Source organism: Misgurnus anguillicaudatus, chromosome 1, assembly GCF_027580225.2.
Source record: "Misgurnus anguillicaudatus chromosome 1, ASM2758022v2, whole genome shotgun sequence".
Lineage (NCBI taxonomy): Eukaryota > Metazoa > Chordata > Actinopteri > Cypriniformes > Cobitidae > Misgurnus > Misgurnus anguillicaudatus.
This window is the reverse complement of record NC_073337.2, coordinates 6,254,465-6,272,634: the sequence shown is the minus strand read 5'-3', so window position 1 is coordinate 6,272,634 and position 18,170 is coordinate 6,254,465. Positions and strand designations below refer to the sequence as shown.

The window sequence follows — 18,170 nt, the reverse complement described above, 5'->3', positions numbered from 1 at the left end:
TATGTAAATACTGTAAGAATACATAACATAGCATTTACAATGGCACAACAACATCATGACAACCGTGCAATTACTGTGTTGTATGTTTGTATGTATGCAATGAATGTATTAGGGATGGGCATTTCAAGCTAAAAAATATGTAATGATTGCTTAGAATTATTTTAATTCAATTCAACTGAAAATCGTACCCATCCCCACATGCACGCATACATGTATATGCTACACACAAATAAACTAAGGGTGCTCGTTTTGATCAGGCACTGATGACAGCATATGACAAGTAAGTTCCACAAGAGTGATTTGAAAGCATACATTGCAGTGTGCTCTTGTATTGATCTCGCTATGATTTTGTCATACCTCATCAGTCTACAGGACGCTTTTGCAATGTGCAACATTTGTGCCAAAGAAATCCCATTTTTGGGGGAAATTGTGAAAATGAATGAAAAGTGTTGATTACAGTCGGGTCATTCCTACTATTGATACCTTGATATCAGTTTATAGCGCACTAACTCTAGTCTGCTGTTCACACCAACTTGAAGACATCTCACTGGGTGAGACTGTACTTTATGTTTTCATATTTTGTGGCGTACACACCACCGCGGTCGCACTGTACTGTCAACGGCCCTAGAACCCACACTTTGACTCTCTTTTAAAGCTTACCTCAGCAGCGCGAGTGTTTCCTGTGGTAAGCGTTAATTTGGTTGCATGACTGTTAACAGTGGCTCAACGTAATTAATATTCATGAGGTAAGACATGGCTATTTGAAGTGACCGCTCCCAGCGCTTTGCCAGTGTATCGCATCGGAATCGGTTTTAGAACTGAAACTTAAGAATTCCGTGCGGTTACGTTTAAAAAAGAACCAGTTCTCGGTTCCCAACCCTATTGACTATAGAGGAACATTTTTAACATGTTTATTAACAATATTTCTTAAAATTATAAATAAGCACAAAATAATTATAAATAAGCAGAACGGGAGGTGCATGTTATGCTTTACCACATCGGTGAACTATTCTCAATTGTTAAATAAAAAGTTGATAAAAGAGAGTGATACCTACCTTGCTTCTTGTATGATATAACGGGAGTTTTGTGTAAGTAAACTTAGGCCATTGACAGTTTCATCAATCTTCTTTAATCGCTTTCAAACTATTTAATTAAGTTTTAATTTAAATTCTACTAGGTTGTTTTATCCTTGTTTAAATGTGTCTCTGAAAGTTCTCTCCAGAGGCAAGTTATTTCTTTGTGCTTCCATCAAACAGTACACACGATGGCCACACACATACATAAATCAACCCAGTATCACGAAATTGCGTGACTATTTCACGCATGGACCAGCGTGACAATGTCACGCTTTGCCGCGTTTGAGCGTGTGCATGTCACGCTTTCTGTTTGTGTCGCTGTCACGTATTGGTTACTCAACTTTTTTGTCCTAATTTCTTACCATTGTCGCTTCGGTTTAGGGTTAGATTTACATAAAATGACACCCTTACCTAAACAAACTCTAACCCCAACGTCAGGTGACAATTGGTTAAAGTTTAGAAAATATAAAAGAATAAGTATTGTATCTTTTTATTTTATAAACCAATACTTAAAGTGACAAATACTTAAAGTGACATATAACACAAGCACCAAATCTAACCCTAAACCGAAGCGACAATGGTTTGAAAATAGGACAAAAAAGTTGAGTAACAAATACGTGACAGCGACACAAACAGAAAGCGTGACATGCACACGCTCAAACGCGGCAAAGCGTGACATTGTCACGCTGGTCCATGCGTGAAATAGTCACGCAATGTCGTGATATAGGGTTGACATAAATACATGATAATTAACCCTCTGTCCTTGAAGTCCTTGAAGGGGATGTCATGGACTTCTCCTCCTCGTAATGCTGCTGGTGTCATGAACCTCGAACAGAGTTTCTTGATGAATTTTGTCATCTGCAAAATGTAATGTCAAAAAATATTAAAATGCATTATTAATGCAATTGCTACTCAGTTCAATGACTATGAGTAGATTTAAGTTTAGATAATTAAGTTATTTTTTCACTTTGTACAATAATTTATCAAGGGACACATGTACTGCACAGAATCAAAAAATGTCAGCTGTTTTGAAATTAGATTAATTGTCTTTCTTGACAAAGTAACACAACCTATATTTCACAGGGGTGTTCGACTATGCAATACACTTAAATGAATTTAGTGCTAATAAAATTATTGAGCCTATTGGAGAGAGATATATTTATAATGTGACAATATGTCAGTCATCGTGCGATAACAAAAATATGACTAGGTCTAGACTAACGTTACTTGTTCTGAGCAGATGTTGTCAGTGAACAGGCTGTAAAACTGTTGGCTAAGTAACAGACACTCATGAAAAACTTATGCTAATTATCTGGGAAACTTTCTCTAACAGCAGTCAAGTTGTCATTGTTTGTGTCAAACAAGTTGTGAATTTGTTGTAACAGGAGATCATTGTCAGAATCCTGCCAGATCCTTGTTTGTATTTAGATCTAGTCAGAATGGCAGGGTTCTGACAGTACAATGTTTCATGTGGGACAGTGTTTCCCAACCCTGGTCCTCGGGCACCCCCTCCCAGAAAGTTTTAGGCTATGTTTACACGTGGGCGGCTATTTTCATAAACGGACATTTCAACCTCTCCGGTTTCAAAAATAATATCGTGCACACATGTCAGTTTTCAGAAAAGTGTTTATGTACACGTACCCGTGCATATATGCCGTCAAGAGAAGCTCAAGCCCACGTAAGCCAATCACCGGCAGCGCTGGTGGTGACGCAAACTGGTTCTTCACGTCGGAGGGAGGAGCTGTTGCAGTAGGTGATCGATGATGTCAAATTACCGCGAGAGCGAGTTGAGGAATCACACGTAGAGGTCTAATTTCGAATCGCTCTCGCGGTACTTTGACATCATCCGTCCGTCGGTTCTTGCAGCACCGCATGAAGTCAAACACGCGTAAATTTGCTGACCTCCGAGCACTCGTCTCTGCTCCTCGACATAATGGAGCAGCTGTATTTGCAAATACAAGCACACGAAACGAGTTTGCACGAACATAAATGTGATCTTGGAAGCATTCAGAGTAGCAGTCACATGTAAACATAGGTCGCACTTTTGACGTAGGTGCGAGCTCTGGTGCATACTCTGTGACGTTGCCTGCTTAAACATCCGTTTGTCTCACTTTACATGCAACCGTGCAACCGAAGATTTTCAAGATCTCCACTCTGGACGGAGTTTTTAGAAACAATCGGTTTCAGAGGCGAGTTCTCCGTTTGCGTGTAAACGAGGGGCACAAACGAAGGTAAATCTCTTAGTTTTTAAAAATAACCATGTACGTGTAAACAGAGCCTTAGATGTCTCCTTATTTAGCACACCTGATTTAACTCATCAGCTTGTTAGGGACACATGTTTACCATTTTAGAAGGAGGCTGATGAGTCGAATCAGGTGTTTTAAATAAGGAGACATCTAAAACTTTCTGGGAGGGGGTGCCCGAGGACCAGGGTTGGGAAACACTGATGTGGTTACATGTTATGTTTAGTGTAGTTCTGAGTTTTAGTTAGTGGTGGGCAGAGCGAGGCTTCGTGAAACACTGAAACAGTTGAATCAATTGTGCTGTATGTTTTAGTGATGGGAGAAACGAAGCTTTTCGAAGCTTCGAATCAATTGAACCAATTGCTTTGAAAATTGATTCAGTTTTTCGAAGCAGTTCGAAACCCACACACGCTGGCGACCCCTGCTGGTCAAAATAGTGTAAAAGCAGATGTGTCGGAACATTTTACACTTTTTTACAAAATAATAGCAAGATTTTTATTAAAATATGTTAAAAAAAGTGTTTAACTTAATTAAGACATAGTTAAAAGTGTATTGTGTTTTAGTTTTATTTAGGGCAAACAATGAATAAAACTAACTACCCTTTTAATTATGCACATTTTTGTCATTAAATCTGTCTATAAACAAAAATCAGACAACATGGCAGTGTTATTAGTCAGAAGGAAAAAAAATTATGAACTTTCATAATAAAACTGACCCGAGTTCACCTAAACTTATTAGACACTGGTCATGTGATCAACTCCCCCTACTGGTGAACCATCGAATTTTCGAAACGTTTCGAAACAGTTATGACGTAATGAAGCCTTGTTTGCTAAAATCACGTGACTTGGGCCAGTTTGAAACAAGCTCCGAACCACTGATTCGAAACAAAAGATTTGTAAATGTTTCGAAGCCTCATGAAGCAGTGCTTCGAAAACAACCATCACTAGTATGTTTCGAGGCTTCGAAACATCAATCCGAAACCGCCTCCACAGTGACACCAGTTACCAGTTCCAGTTAAGTGTAGTGTGTTTTGGTTAAAGTTTAGTGTTTTGTTTACATGTTATGTTTAGTGTAGTTCTGAGTTTTAGTGTTTGATCTGTTTGTTTGCCCCCTCGTGGGTTTTTGTTTTCTGTCTTTGTATTTAATAAAGTATTATTTTTGTATCTGTGTCTGCGTTTGGGTTTTCCCCAGTCCAAATCCTGACAATCATTACTTTGTGCTCAAAGTGATGCTCGGAGCTCCAGTGGTTTCCTCTATGGGTGAACGAGGAAGATGGTAAACAATTCCAGCATGCTTTTTTTCATTGGTTGTTGCCTTAAATCTTACACAGATACAATAGTGCTATTTTCTGATTGGCTTTTGTGTAGCCTATTTCCTTTTTTTTTGATTGGCTAATAAGTGGCAGGCTCGATTAAGAACTCCAGGGGAGACGCGCTTGATTCCTGCCGGTTTCGATAGTGAGAGCGGCACGACCAGATAACTTTTGGGTGCTGCGGCATATATATATATATATATATATATATATATATATATATAAATAGTTTTTCTGCGTGAGAAATACAATGTGTGGCGGGAGTGCGTGACAAAAGACCGAAATGAGTGACTGTCATGCTCAATGCGTGACACTTCAGAGCCCTGAACCCAGAATTCAGTGAACGTCAAGAACAAGAAAACGGAAACAACAATCAGACCGAGACGCGTGATTTACATAACGTTACACAGACCATATTTAAATTTCGATGTTTCTGGCCAGAAATATCAACTTGTTCACTTTGTTTGGTATTAATAAGCTGCGCCTTGGAGTGCTGGCTGCTCGCCGCGGTGCTGAAGACTCACTCGGACGGAGTACTGGTGGCACATATGCACAAATATTTACGTGCAACCTATGAAAACAATTATTATCATTAAAACATGAAATGATGGATAATTGACTGTCGGATTTTCAAATGAAATAGTCTAACATAAACTCTGATGCGTTTGTTTGTTTGTGTGTGTGTCTGTGTGTGAATGATTACCATGATCATTACTGATAATAAACCCACATTTTAGATTTAATAGATTTATAATATATTTATTTCATGCTTTAGTTGACTTCAACAGTAACATTTTCAGCATTTTAGCTAAGCAGTAATGATATTTATCACCTGATAAACGGCAAATTACAGACCTGCATTACTACAGTAAAAGTTTAATTTCAAGTGTGTTTTGATTTTTAGCACCAGCCATCACTGGAGTGCAGGTATGTAAAGGTAGGGTTGATGAGGTTCAGGTGGAGATGATTAGTACTCAGGAGAGTAAGAACGAGTGGGTGGAGTGAATGAGGGTGACGGTGATGCAGTCTTGACAGTTGCATTTTCTCTAAATATTTGATTACTGTACTGTATTTTTCAATTAAATTTTCATTTGCACAATAAATTATCTTAGCTGCAGACATTGTAGGTCTCTATAAATACTTTTAATTGTGGTCAAAACAACAGCAAAAGAAATAGGTCTGTATTATTAAATTGCAGACAAAGATTTTTAATAGCAAGGTTGGATTGTATGTTTGGTGCGAAATGGGTATGGTAGGGGGCCTGACCTCCTATTCTTTCATTGGGCCCAAAATTCGTTGACATCCAAATTTTTAGTCGATTCCATTATTTTTCCTTTCAAATTTTGTTTTCGCGCTAAAATAACAACTGCTTCCTCCACACCACTAGTAGACGCGATCAGGGTTCTAAATTAACTTTTTTGACCACTTTCTAAAGTTACCAACCAATCAGCATTTCCACTAGCCAAATTTTTTCCAGTAAAAATAAGAGAAATTATGTTTGCCACTGAATACAACAATGATTTGTTTTTTCTTTCGCGTGCATGCAACAATCCTGACAAAACATGACAACATTTTTGTGATGAAACATAAGCTTTCTTCATTTCTCTGTCGATAGACGTAAAGCTCTACTGGGGCACAGGCCCCCCATTTTTTGCTGACTTTTTTTGAAAGCCTGCTGTGTGCAAGAAGTGTGCAACACTTCTATACAATGTCCTTAACTTAACCCACTATTCTACAGTGCAACAGGTACTACGAAAGATAAATATGTATTTAAAAATATTTAAGTATAATCTTCATCATACCTAACCTTATTAACATGTTTGGAGGCATTAATGGCATAAAATGTTTGGTAATAATGAAGGCAGAGAAACATTTTCTACATTATACAATGATAGGAATGATTAATAACTTATGTTAACAATAATATTTCAAGAAACCAGACTTTTTATGACTGCTATACTAAATAATTACTGGTAACTTATGTAAGTTAGTGTCCTAGAGTTATTAAATATTAACAACTAAATATTAATTTCATATCTGAAAATACAGAACAGTATAACACATACATCTGTTGATTTTCTCAGCAACAATGCAATCCTATAGACTTGACAAAAGGTTTTCCTGAGATTTTTCCTCTAATGTTTGAGACCTGACAGGGTGAGGATGTAATGTCTTACTGCCCTTAAACTCATCATCTCTCCTTTCTGCTTCCCTTTCCCTGCTTTGCACAAAACATTTCTGATGTCCATCTACAGAAGCCAATAATGATTGAGTCAAAATAAGATTATCAGTATTATTTAGAAACTTACTTCTCGTCATGTTTTCATAATTACTCATTCGCGCGGCGTCCTCTTTTGGATGCAGTTGCGCGCGGGGAGAGAAGGCAAATACGCGCGTGGACATGGATACATGCCTGCACGCGTCAGTGCGACTGCTTCGTTGCTTTACAAGCGTAAATTAGGTAGATCTGTTTTTGCCGCTATTATCTTTGTTGAGGAATACACTAGTTAAAGGAATACTTAAAGGAATAGTCTACTCATTTTCAATATTAAAATATGTTATTACCTTAACTAAGAATTGTTGATACATCCCACTTTTGGGAGTACTTCGACCCGCCTGAAAAGTCCGCTCCCCTTCTCACTCATAATGGGAGAGGGAGGGTGTTACTGCGCCAATTCGAAGTACTCCCATAAGTGCTATTACGCCATACAATATAGTTTCTCTTTTAAATCCGCTTAGAAAAGCGCTACGTTTTATTTTGTACCACCAAACTTGCTCGTATAACTACTCGTCTTAAATAGGAAAAACGTTGATGTGTTTGGTCACTTCTAACTTTATCTCTAAATGGTACCATTGAATGAATGGGGCTAAGCTAAATGCTATCGAAGCGTCGCAGCGCGCTCCAGCGCTTACGTGCACACACACAGATGATAGAGGGATGTATCAACAATTTTTAGTAAAGGTAATAACATATTTTAATATTGAAAATGAGTAGACTATTCCTTTAACCAATTTAGCATTCAGCTTTGTATCAGTAGAAACCTGGCAGTATTTCTGAATGACCGTGTTTCCCTACCTCATGTCCCCGTGATAGGAGAGATATCTGTATTCTGGTTGTGCAAAAAAGTCCTCCGATGACGCAAAATGACGATTTTTGCGTCATCGGAGGAGATTTTGGCCAGAGGCAAAGACTACAGGCAGTATTAGGAGCTACTTCCGCATGTTTTCTCCCCGCCCATAGGGGTTGGACTGCGAGTCCATTCGGAAAAGCCCGAATCAAAACGAGAGTCAGCCATCTTTCATCTTTAAGCTAAGCTAGCCTGGATCTTGCTTTGTGGAGAAAGCAGAGTAAACAAACCACGACGGCAGAGTGTAGGTTTTGAAATGGATGGCAGAAGGGGATTTTGTTGCTCAGGATGACCTGTTGCACGAATCTGATGGTCGTGGTTACCTGTACGAGTCGCAATACAACGAGGAACAGTTACGGATGATCGAGGAACAAGAGGCTGCCTGCCACCGCGGCTGCTGTAGCCGAGGTGGGGCCGGTCTGGTGGTGTAGGTGCTCTCGCTGTGCGCCTATGGACACCGAAAGAGAATCATATTGCTGTCGCGAATTTCAGCGATGGCATTTTCTTCTTGAACCCTGCAAGGAGAAACGGAGAAATGGGTATAAAGTGAGTTTTTTTTTTCACGTCCGTCAGCTGAGCTATGGTTGTTATATTTACACCTATGTTAGCCTATTGTATGTGAAAATAGCTTGCATTGCTAATGTCGTGCTTGCTGTTTTTAGACAATCAACTTACATCCTATCGTCATTTCTTGGAATGAGTTTTGCCAGGCGAAAGACTGGGGGAAAGACATCGACTTGTTTTACCTGCCTGTGTTCGTTGTTCAGGACATCAGACGTAGATATATCCAGCTCCACACGGACATTATAGCGGCTATAAAGAAACGGATGAAGCTCTGGATGAGCTATATGTGTGAATTGTTTATGTTTTTTAATAAAAAGTTAAAACTCACATTGATTGTGGTTCGTGTTATAGTCCCTATTGTTGCTACATTAGAGTGACTGCAATTTCAGGAAAGCATTCTTGCATTTTTTTAAAGTTTGAGTCTAAATTGTGTAACAAACATTATATTTGGCTTTATTTTTAACCCAAATGATTTTGTAAAGTAAGTAATGACAGCTAAATCACAGTAGTGCTGCACGATTAATCGAATCGCAATCGCGATGTCAGCCTCTGCGATTATATGACAGCAAAACGTTGCGATTATATAAAATAAATAAATAAATGGGTGGACTTGATAAATTTCTGATAACAGTTTGACGATTTTCTTGCCGCTTAAAAAAAAGAAAAACAAACAAGAAGGCAGTGCATGTGCAGCGTCACTTGTGTGTGCGCCGCGCGGAGATAACAGAGCGAAGATGGATGCAGAGGAGATTGAAAGTGATCTGGAACTGGTAGCAAAGAAAAACTCTACATCTGTCATATGGCGATATTTTGGATTTCGGGTTACTGACACTGAGCAGAGAGAGGTATTGTGCAAGATTTGTAAAATCAAAGTTGCTACATCACGTGGCAACACGACAAATTTATATCAGCACCTGAAACAGCACAGAGAAAAATATGATGAATGTATGATGGTGAAAGCCCAACTTAGTAAAGAGACAACTGAAGGAAACAGGGCACAAGCTGTTCCCCGAACAAAACAAAACACAATTACGAATGTGTTTGCGAGCATCATGCCATACGATAAGTCTTCGCCTAGACATAAAGAAATCGCCGACTCCATAACGGAGTGTTTGGCAAAAGACATGATGCCCATACACACCGTTAGTAAAGCGGGATTTCAGAAAATGATCCGCACACTGGATAAGAGGTACCAGCTGCCCTCTCGAAACTATTTCTCTCAAATAGCGATCCCTAAACATTATAACTCGCGCCGTGAAGAAGTTCAAAAGGAAATGGCTTCGGTGACGTTCTTTTCAACCACCTGTGGTCAAGCAGGACAAGTGAACCGTATATTAGCTTGACTGTGCACTTTGTCGACGAGGAGTTTGAATTGAAAAGCCGCTGCCTGCAAACATCGTATTTCCCCGAAGACCACACAGGAGAAACCATAGCCTTGGGCTTGAGAGAGGCACTTGCTGCGTGGGACCTCTGTGAGGAGTGTCAGGTTGCCATAACAACAGACAACGGCACCAACATTGTCAAAGCGGTGGAGCTTAATCAGTTGACTAGAATCCAGTGTTTTGGGCATAGACTTCATTTGGCCATTGGTAAGTTACATTTATTTCATATTTGGTTACTACAGCAAGTATTTTAACCTACTGTACTTTTAAGAGCAATTAACTTTGGGGTTATGGGCATTTGTACCCTTGCTTTATTAATAAATAGGGCTGCACGATAAATTGCATGTGTTTGTCACGCACATCTCTTCAGTAATGCCGGTTCCTTGATTAGCAGTAAATCGCCATCAGCTGTTTTCAGATGGAGCAGCTTTAACTGCACAGAGCCGTCCCAGATAGCACACGTACGTCTCAGATACGTCTTGTAAAGATCTTTACATCTGCTGACGATCGTCTTTAAATAATGCGTCTTCCATATCTCTACAAGACGTATTTAAGATCTTTAAAAAATTCTAAATCCATACCTGCCTGCAATGCATCTCCGTTTGGTCTTGAATCCGATCAAACGCAGACGAATCAGCAAAGACCTCCAACTCATTTCATTTTTTAAATAAATGTCTTGTTTAATTGTTTTAAAAATATAGTTAACGGGTTTTTAAGGGTTGGCATTAATTTTGAAGCAAAAATATAATTAAATATAAAAGCCCATATCACGTATAATAAAAAAGCAATATAGACATTTTGCGTTTAGTCCAAAACGTTAAAAAGGCACTTAGATAAAGCACCATGCACAAGAAAAGGTGATCTCATACTCTTTCTGACTACAAAATATTAACAAATACAAAACACACAGGAACATCATTGCCAACAGCCACTGCCCCTCTGACTGTTGTATCAGTCTGAAATGAAAAAAGTTATACATTTAAATAAATAAAACAATTGCCAACAAGCTGATTATCTTAAGGTGACCCTGCTTTAATGCTTACTGCAATTCCTGCTTAGTATAATTACTGGGTGTGACTCATAGTAAGTGTGTTTGTCAACAGTTATATATCTAAGGTTGAAACTTTTAACTTTAATGTTTATATATAGATGAAGAAACCTCATAAAAAATTGAAAACACAATACACATTAATTTGACCAGGTTTAATCCAGCATCACAGCATGAATTATATTGACTAGATTGTTTACCAAATTTGAATAAAATGTTTAACCAAAAAAACTGCAAAGCTATTGATCACATTCTCATTACATTACTTCACAAGACCCAAAGCTGATCAGGACACTTTAAGAGCACTGTAACGTAGAAACTGCTGAAAGAACCATGTAATACTGTGAATATAATGACAAACTGCTCCATAACACTTAGATGTGACTTTAATTACAATACAACATACTCTTACTCATACTCAGGGTTTTTAAGCTGTGGGTGAAGACCCACTTGTGGGTCGCACCGTAAGATAGCGAGTGTTGCATTGTAGTGATGGTTTGTCCAATTAATTATTAGCAATGGTTTTGATATACTATAAGATTACACATGTCTAAAGCCCATAATACACGGCACGATTTTTGGCTGTCCCAGATGAAAGATTACCAATCGTGAAACAATCGTGGAGATTTCTGTGATCGTGGCTCTTAATTGGTGGTCCTATCTCATACAGTGTGAGAGGTTTAAAGACCTCTTTTCCCAGTCCTGGGACCAAAGACACCTACGATAGTTTTATGACAGTGTAAGAAGTTCAGCATGATCAACGCACATCAACAACGTGTTTGCTTCTACGACCTGCATACCTGTATTTGTTTACCACTAGCGCATGCTGATGACGGATGTCGCAGCCTCAGATGCAATAGGTGTCTTCATCGACAGTCTACTGCTAAAGTTTAAACAATTCTTGTCACACAGTGTGATAAGGTCTTATTGGATTGCAAAAATCCTGCTGTGTATCCTGGGGTTAATATGTTGTGAAATGAAAAGTTTGGAAACCCCTGCTTAACACAAAGTCTCATTTAAAGTTTATAAGAACTTTTGCAATAGATCGACACTAAACGAAACTGATGGCAGATAAGGTGTTGGGATGACAATGGGCCAAAGTTGAATCTGTGCATCTTAGCAGATCACAGGCAGGTTTCTCCTGAAGTGCTGCATTAAGAAAAGAAAGGAAAAAGATGTTAGAACATTTTTAAGGAAATTGAAATAATTCTCACAATCAATATTGGACTATAAACAATAAATTATTACCAATGCAATAACATGCAAACAGACCTGTCAACCACCTAAATAATAGATACTATGCGGTAGGCATGGGCAGGTTACCGGTTTTAAGGTATACCGAGGTTTTAAACAGTCAAGGTTACAAAACCACTAAAATGGTCTGTGATACCGTCTCCAAGGTATGAACTGTATTTATACAAAATTCATTAAATCATTAAGTCATGTGATTGATTTGATGTTTACGTGTTATATACATTTTGAAAATATTATATATAATATAATTTAAAGGCTTTATTTTTACCTGGCATTTAAAAATAACAAATTTTAGTGTAGCAATGGCAATACAGCAACACTGTAAAACCGTGGTATTTTTGCTAAAGGTAATCATACCGCCAGAATCTTATACCGGCCCATGCCTACTAAGCGGTTGTACCAAGTGTTAGAAACATTAAGATTCTCAAATTTTTAGGGCTAGCGCAATACCACAGTTTTGGCTATTCTTCATGTTCTCTAGGGCAGTTATTTTGCACCAGTGACAGAAACAGTGACCAAATAATTCATTACCTTATCTACATGTGAAGGAAGATTTTTGGCCTGCACTTTCACAGCTGATATTATAAAAATCAGCTTATGACATTAACATGTTTCAAGCGTTTTAATTTACTTTTATTTGTGAAGTTTATCTATCACATGTGGAGACATACGCACATACGAAACGGCAAAAAAGACGCTAAAATCTGGGTCAAGAGCAAAAAACTACCTGCGCCAATCAGTTTTTGCCATTTATGGGCTTTACCCTATAAAAGAAAACCGTTTTATGCATTTAAATGACCTTACACGTTATCAGTTTATTAAGCGTTTAGACTATGTAGACACAATGTGCACTAAGATAAAAAATTGGTTAACACGACCACTCGTGGTGGCTTCACTCAGAGGTTGGAGAAGACAACCGGTGGACTAAACATCAAGCCTCTGCACGATTCAGGTAAGTGGAATAAAATACATTGTAAATAAACATTATTAAAACAGATTATAAAGTCATTCATTCAAAACTTGCTATGACCTAAGCCTAAATGACTTAATTTCTTTTTAGAATTAAGACAACCTTAGCAGGAGAGCCCCAGCAGTAACTTTCTCTCAAGCAGATGAGCAATAAGTTGCTTTGTATGAACACCACCCTAACAATCAAGGTAAAAGAGCATTAAACATTAAAGGTATTGAAGAGAATTTAGGTTTTCCGGGTGGATCATCAAAACTATTGGTCCTCCTTGTTGTCAATCTGGAGTGTTGCGCAAAAAAAAAGCGGAGACGGCGTTTCTTTTCTAAAATTCGAGAAAATCCTCCGCTAAACCTTTAAGTGGAACATTTATATAGCATGCTGCTTATAGCTAGTGAGAAAGATAATCTAATTGATCTACCATGCATATCCTTCAAATAACTTAACATAACAACTGAACATGTCATTTAATATGTACATCATTAATAATAATTGTAAATAATATTTAATATTTGTGAAATTATATAATTGTGAATTCATATTTGCAGTGTTTATACATTACCTGTTTTTAGGTAAACAGATTATCCATCAGTGGATGTCATGCAAAAAAATAGCCTCAAGGTCGGCTCTGTAAATACTGTAATCTGCATGTTTCCGAGCACACGTTTACCAGGACACACTAATATTAAACAGAAAAAAACATAAATCAGTGTTAAACACAAACAAATTTTAGGTAAATTAAATAAGGTTTTAATTTTCAATCAATATAAAAGAAATAAACGCAATAAAAAACAATGTCAGTGACGTAATAAATATGTGTAAATTTACACGTATCATAAGCATTATAAAAAACCCAGCAATATTATTAAACTTTGGTTATTTGTTATTATCCCTGCATTCAAATTGCAGGTTGGAGCAGGAAGTTAACCCTTCTGTCGCGCAAGCGCGAGCTGGTCACGAGCATAGACAGTGGTCGCGAGGCCATTCCTACGTCATGTGAGCGCCATTTTCATCATTTTACCGTTATTTCCTCAGGCACACTTCAACATTTTCTTCGCATTTAACATCATTATTAGCATGTAAATAATATAATTCGTAAACATAACGTTTATGTTCATTTATAATATGTTTTTTTTGTAATTGTTGGCTTTAAGTTAATTTGTCTGTCAGTTTGTTCGTGTTGGTAAGTAACTTAACGTTATTAACGTTACGTCAGCCTTTTGTCATGTATGTGTTGTTAGAAACTGATAAAAATACGAATTAATTCACAGATATAAATAACTTTATAGCTAATACAACTGATAAAATATTAACTCAATTATCAAACCACTTCGCTATAAAACTTTAAGGCTTCTTGTGATTACAGGTCGTTTACATAACGTTAACTTACTCCAAGCAAGTCGGGCGGGAAGATTGATACATTTTATAACTCAAGTAACTTTAAGTTAAACAGGGGCTGGTCTAGGCTAACTTAGCTAATGTTTACCCCACCACCGCTGAGAAAAGCGGTTAACGTTACATGTTCAACGTGCCTTGCCTTTAGGATTTGCAGCTCGATTTTGGCTTGCATTGATAAACGTTACAAACAAACAAACCAAAAAAATAATGATCATATACGACAATCAATCTGTAGATCCACTAACGTTACATGCATGACATAAAGTTGGTTACTTACCTATACTGATGAAACTCCTTCGTCAGCGTTGTAACTTCACATGTTGGTTTTGTTAAATCACAAGAGGCCAAAGATCGAGGTGAAAAAGAGAAATAAATCGTTCTGCGATCGTTTAACGCGAAGAGACACGTAAGCCTTAAAAACCACAGGCTACTCCAGCCCAAAGATTAGTGCAGCCCTTGTGTCCGGCTTCACGTGGCTTAGCGTTAACCAGTATGACGTCACAGTACCGCGTGATTACACTGTTTCGTGGGCTTTTGAATCACTCTCGCGGTACTTCGATGTCTGCGCATGTCTGCATGAAGTCAACCACCCATGCTTGTAACTGGGGTAGCGCTCAGTGATTTAGGGTGTAACAAAACAAGATTATTACATTAATTTAATATTATCAATTAGTATTGTAATAAACCTTTTTAAATGTTTGTTAATGATTAAGTGTCATTAACAAACTCTGAATTAAAACATCAATATATATGCTACGTAAATTTTCCTTAAATCATCAAAACATCCAAATTCAATGAAAAAAACAACAACAATGCATTTAAGATGAGACACATTAAGCATTTATAATTTTTTCTCTTTTTTTTGACTTTATTCAAAGTTTTCTACAGTAGTCTGTTAACAGTAGACCAAAGGTATGATGATCAATTTTAAATGCAATATGGTTGAAAGGTCAGTAAACAAACAACAAAAAGGTAATTTCTTAATAGAATGTCTGTACATTTTTTGCTTTTGTTACATATTTCATACATCAAAATCCTTAAACGTTAATAATTATGTATTCCAACTTGTTGCAGCTTGACAAAAATGTAGCTTGAAGGAGAAGGGACAGCTGAGAAACAAAGTCCTGGTACGCAGACGACGATACTATTACACTGACAAGAGTGTAATGATGATGGAGACACAAGCCAGAGAAAGGGTGGACCAAACACCAGGCCAGAATTCTGCACGAGTCAGGTAAGCATAATGAGTTACACCAGTGGTTCTCAACTCTGTTCATGGAGTCCCACTGCTCTGTGCATTCTGTATGTCTCTTTGATCTGACAGACTGAGGCTGCGTCCAAATATCACTTTGTGCATCCCATCGTGCATCATGTTCTGGATGTAAAGCAGGCACGTGCACACATAGACATCAAAGGGGGCTTGAGCACCTGCCCTTTTTATTCCTGGAGAGAAAGTGCCCTTTTTTTCTGGGGTGCTTTTAAAAAATAATAATAATAATATGATCTTTATTCATATAACAACTGATGTCTGTCTGCTTCTTGTGTTTTTTACTTGTTGCTTATTTAATTTAACATTAATTTATTCAGGAATCATTTAAATGAGATTTAAACTGTTATATAAAGAAAAATAGCGCTATTTGTGGCACACAAACGGTTAACAGATGAGTCCCGCCTCCAAAATTCACATCGCTAATATGATTGGCTTTACCTTTCCTTAGTCCCGCCTCTCAAACTTACTTCGCTTTATGATTGGCTTGTCTACACTCGTGCTGCATCATTCGCGCTTCAAGCGCCAAAGCTCAGCCTGAACGAGACGCGATCATGTGCATGATTATGCAGGCAGCTATCGGTAAGTGTGTGAGTGAGGAAGAAAACATTCTTATATTAACAGTTTTATGCACAAAATATGGGACACGTTGTTACACATAACGATTCAGGGACATTGTTTTCCATGGCAATCCCATATTAACCTGAAGAGTTGCAAACGTGTAACAGTGTAGTGTATGTAGTTTAAACAGACTGCTCATAAAATAATAAAGCACAAACAATAAAATAATTGCTAAATGCAGTAGTAAGCTTTTTTGTTTGCGTTTTTTTGTAATGGCTGTTAAATAAGTATAATGTGTTATACTGGAGTGCTGGAGTAGATTGGGAAGAAATCTGATGGTTCAGTATTTTACTTGCCCAGTCTGAATTTTCACTGACATCACAAAAAAAAAATACAAATAAAATAGGCCTAATCTATATTTGTTGTTTCTGACGTGTGTAACCCTAATAAATATGAAACCTAAGATTAAAGGTGCCAAAGGATGTGTTGCCATAATATGTTAAATTGTTCTTTGACAATTACATAGAAGGTATGTTGCTTTATTAAGTGCAAAAATTATCCAGAAACGTTTTTACATGTCTGTTTACAACCCTAGAATTTGTTATTTGAATGAAATTGTCTATTTTTGCCCTATTTGAAAGGGTCATGAATAATAATTTTGAGCTCTGCTCTGATTGGCTCTGCTCTGAGGCTCATGCCAGAAGCTCACATTAGTAAACAGACCTTGTATTTTGAGCCCTTATCAAACAAAAATACATTTGGAGTAACAACTAATCAGCTAAACGCTAGCATATGATATAGCATTTATTGGCATGTAGCGCTAACTCAGCAGTCACAACTTTGTTTTTAGCATTTTAACAAATTTGTAATTAATGTGTAATTTAATGTTTTCAAAACATGCACATTGTGTAATGGCTTCCTTTGCTGCTCTATAAACCTAGACTACTAAGGAGAACATGGTGTCTGTGTGAACTGATTATTTTGTAGACATCTTTTGAAAATTAAACAATTGCGTGAGTTTGAGGAAGATAAAATTAATAAATTTTTTCAATATTTTTTTTAAAAAGGAAGTCAGAATTGCGTTAATATATATACTTTTGTTTAAAAAAAAGAAAAAAATATACATAATTTTGAGAAGTGCCCTTTATTTCACTTGAGCCCCTGCCCCTCAAAATGTCTGTGCACGTCCCTGATGTAAAGCATGAGACTTTTAATTGTATGGTAACATTTCTACATTTCTGCATTATTGTTATGTATTTTGTGAAACATCTGCAACTGCAACATTGTGTCGTTTATTTAGGGACTACTGAATAAATAATACACTTTAAAGGAACACGCCCACATTTTGGGAATTTAGCTTATTCACCGTATCCCCCAGAGTTAGATAAGTCCATACATACCTCTCTCATCTCCGTGCGTGCTGTAACTCTGTCTGACGCAGCCCCCGCTAGCTTAGCTTAGCACAAAGACTGGAAGTGGGTGGCTTTAGCTAGCATACTGCTCCCAATAAGTGACAAAATAACGCGATCATTTTCCTATTTATGTGTTGTGATTTGTATAGTCAAACCGTGTACAAATAACAAGGTGATATGAGACACAGCGATCTTTTAACAGTATACATACTGAGAACTATATCAGGGTTCCCACTCTTTTCTTGAAAAGATTTTCCAGGACGTTTCCAGGACATTTTCAGGACATTTTCAGCTACTACAGTGTGAGTCAAGTTATCACAACTAAGGCTGGGTAGTAGTGATAGTATCATATCATCATTGCTGAATGCTGATATCAGTTTAAAAATCCAAACTCTCACAGTCAAGCTGTATTCGCAATCAGTCACTAACGTTAGAAAATATTAACTATTATCAGACTTCTAAATTAATTGCATCTGCTCGCACCAATGCACATTAGCAATTTGGTATAGCATAAACTGATGAGTTACGTGTTTTTGACTCTAAATTATTTCGATTTATCCT

At 37.4% G+C, this 18,170-nt stretch overlaps 2 long non-coding RNA genes across 2 annotated transcripts; one reads left to right on the top strand and one right to left on the bottom strand.

Moving 5' to 3' along the window:
- Window positions 1-10,893: 10,893 nt before the first annotated feature.
- LOC129445813 (uncharacterized) lies at window positions 10,894-15,094 on the bottom strand. The gene is made up of 3 exons (XR_008644834.2): window positions 14,647-15,094; window positions 13,534-13,650; window positions 10,894-11,902 (listed from the first exon to the last, which is right to left on the bottom strand). It is a non-coding gene; the product is annotated as an uncharacterized lncRNA (long non-coding RNA).
- LOC141351306 (uncharacterized) lies at window positions 12,573-15,752 on the top strand. Its single transcript, XR_012359539.1, has 3 exons — window positions 12,573-12,959; window positions 13,068-13,164; window positions 15,248-15,752. It is a non-coding gene; the product is annotated as an uncharacterized lncRNA (long non-coding RNA).
- The last annotated feature ends 2,418 nt before the right edge of the window (window positions 15,753-18,170 follow it).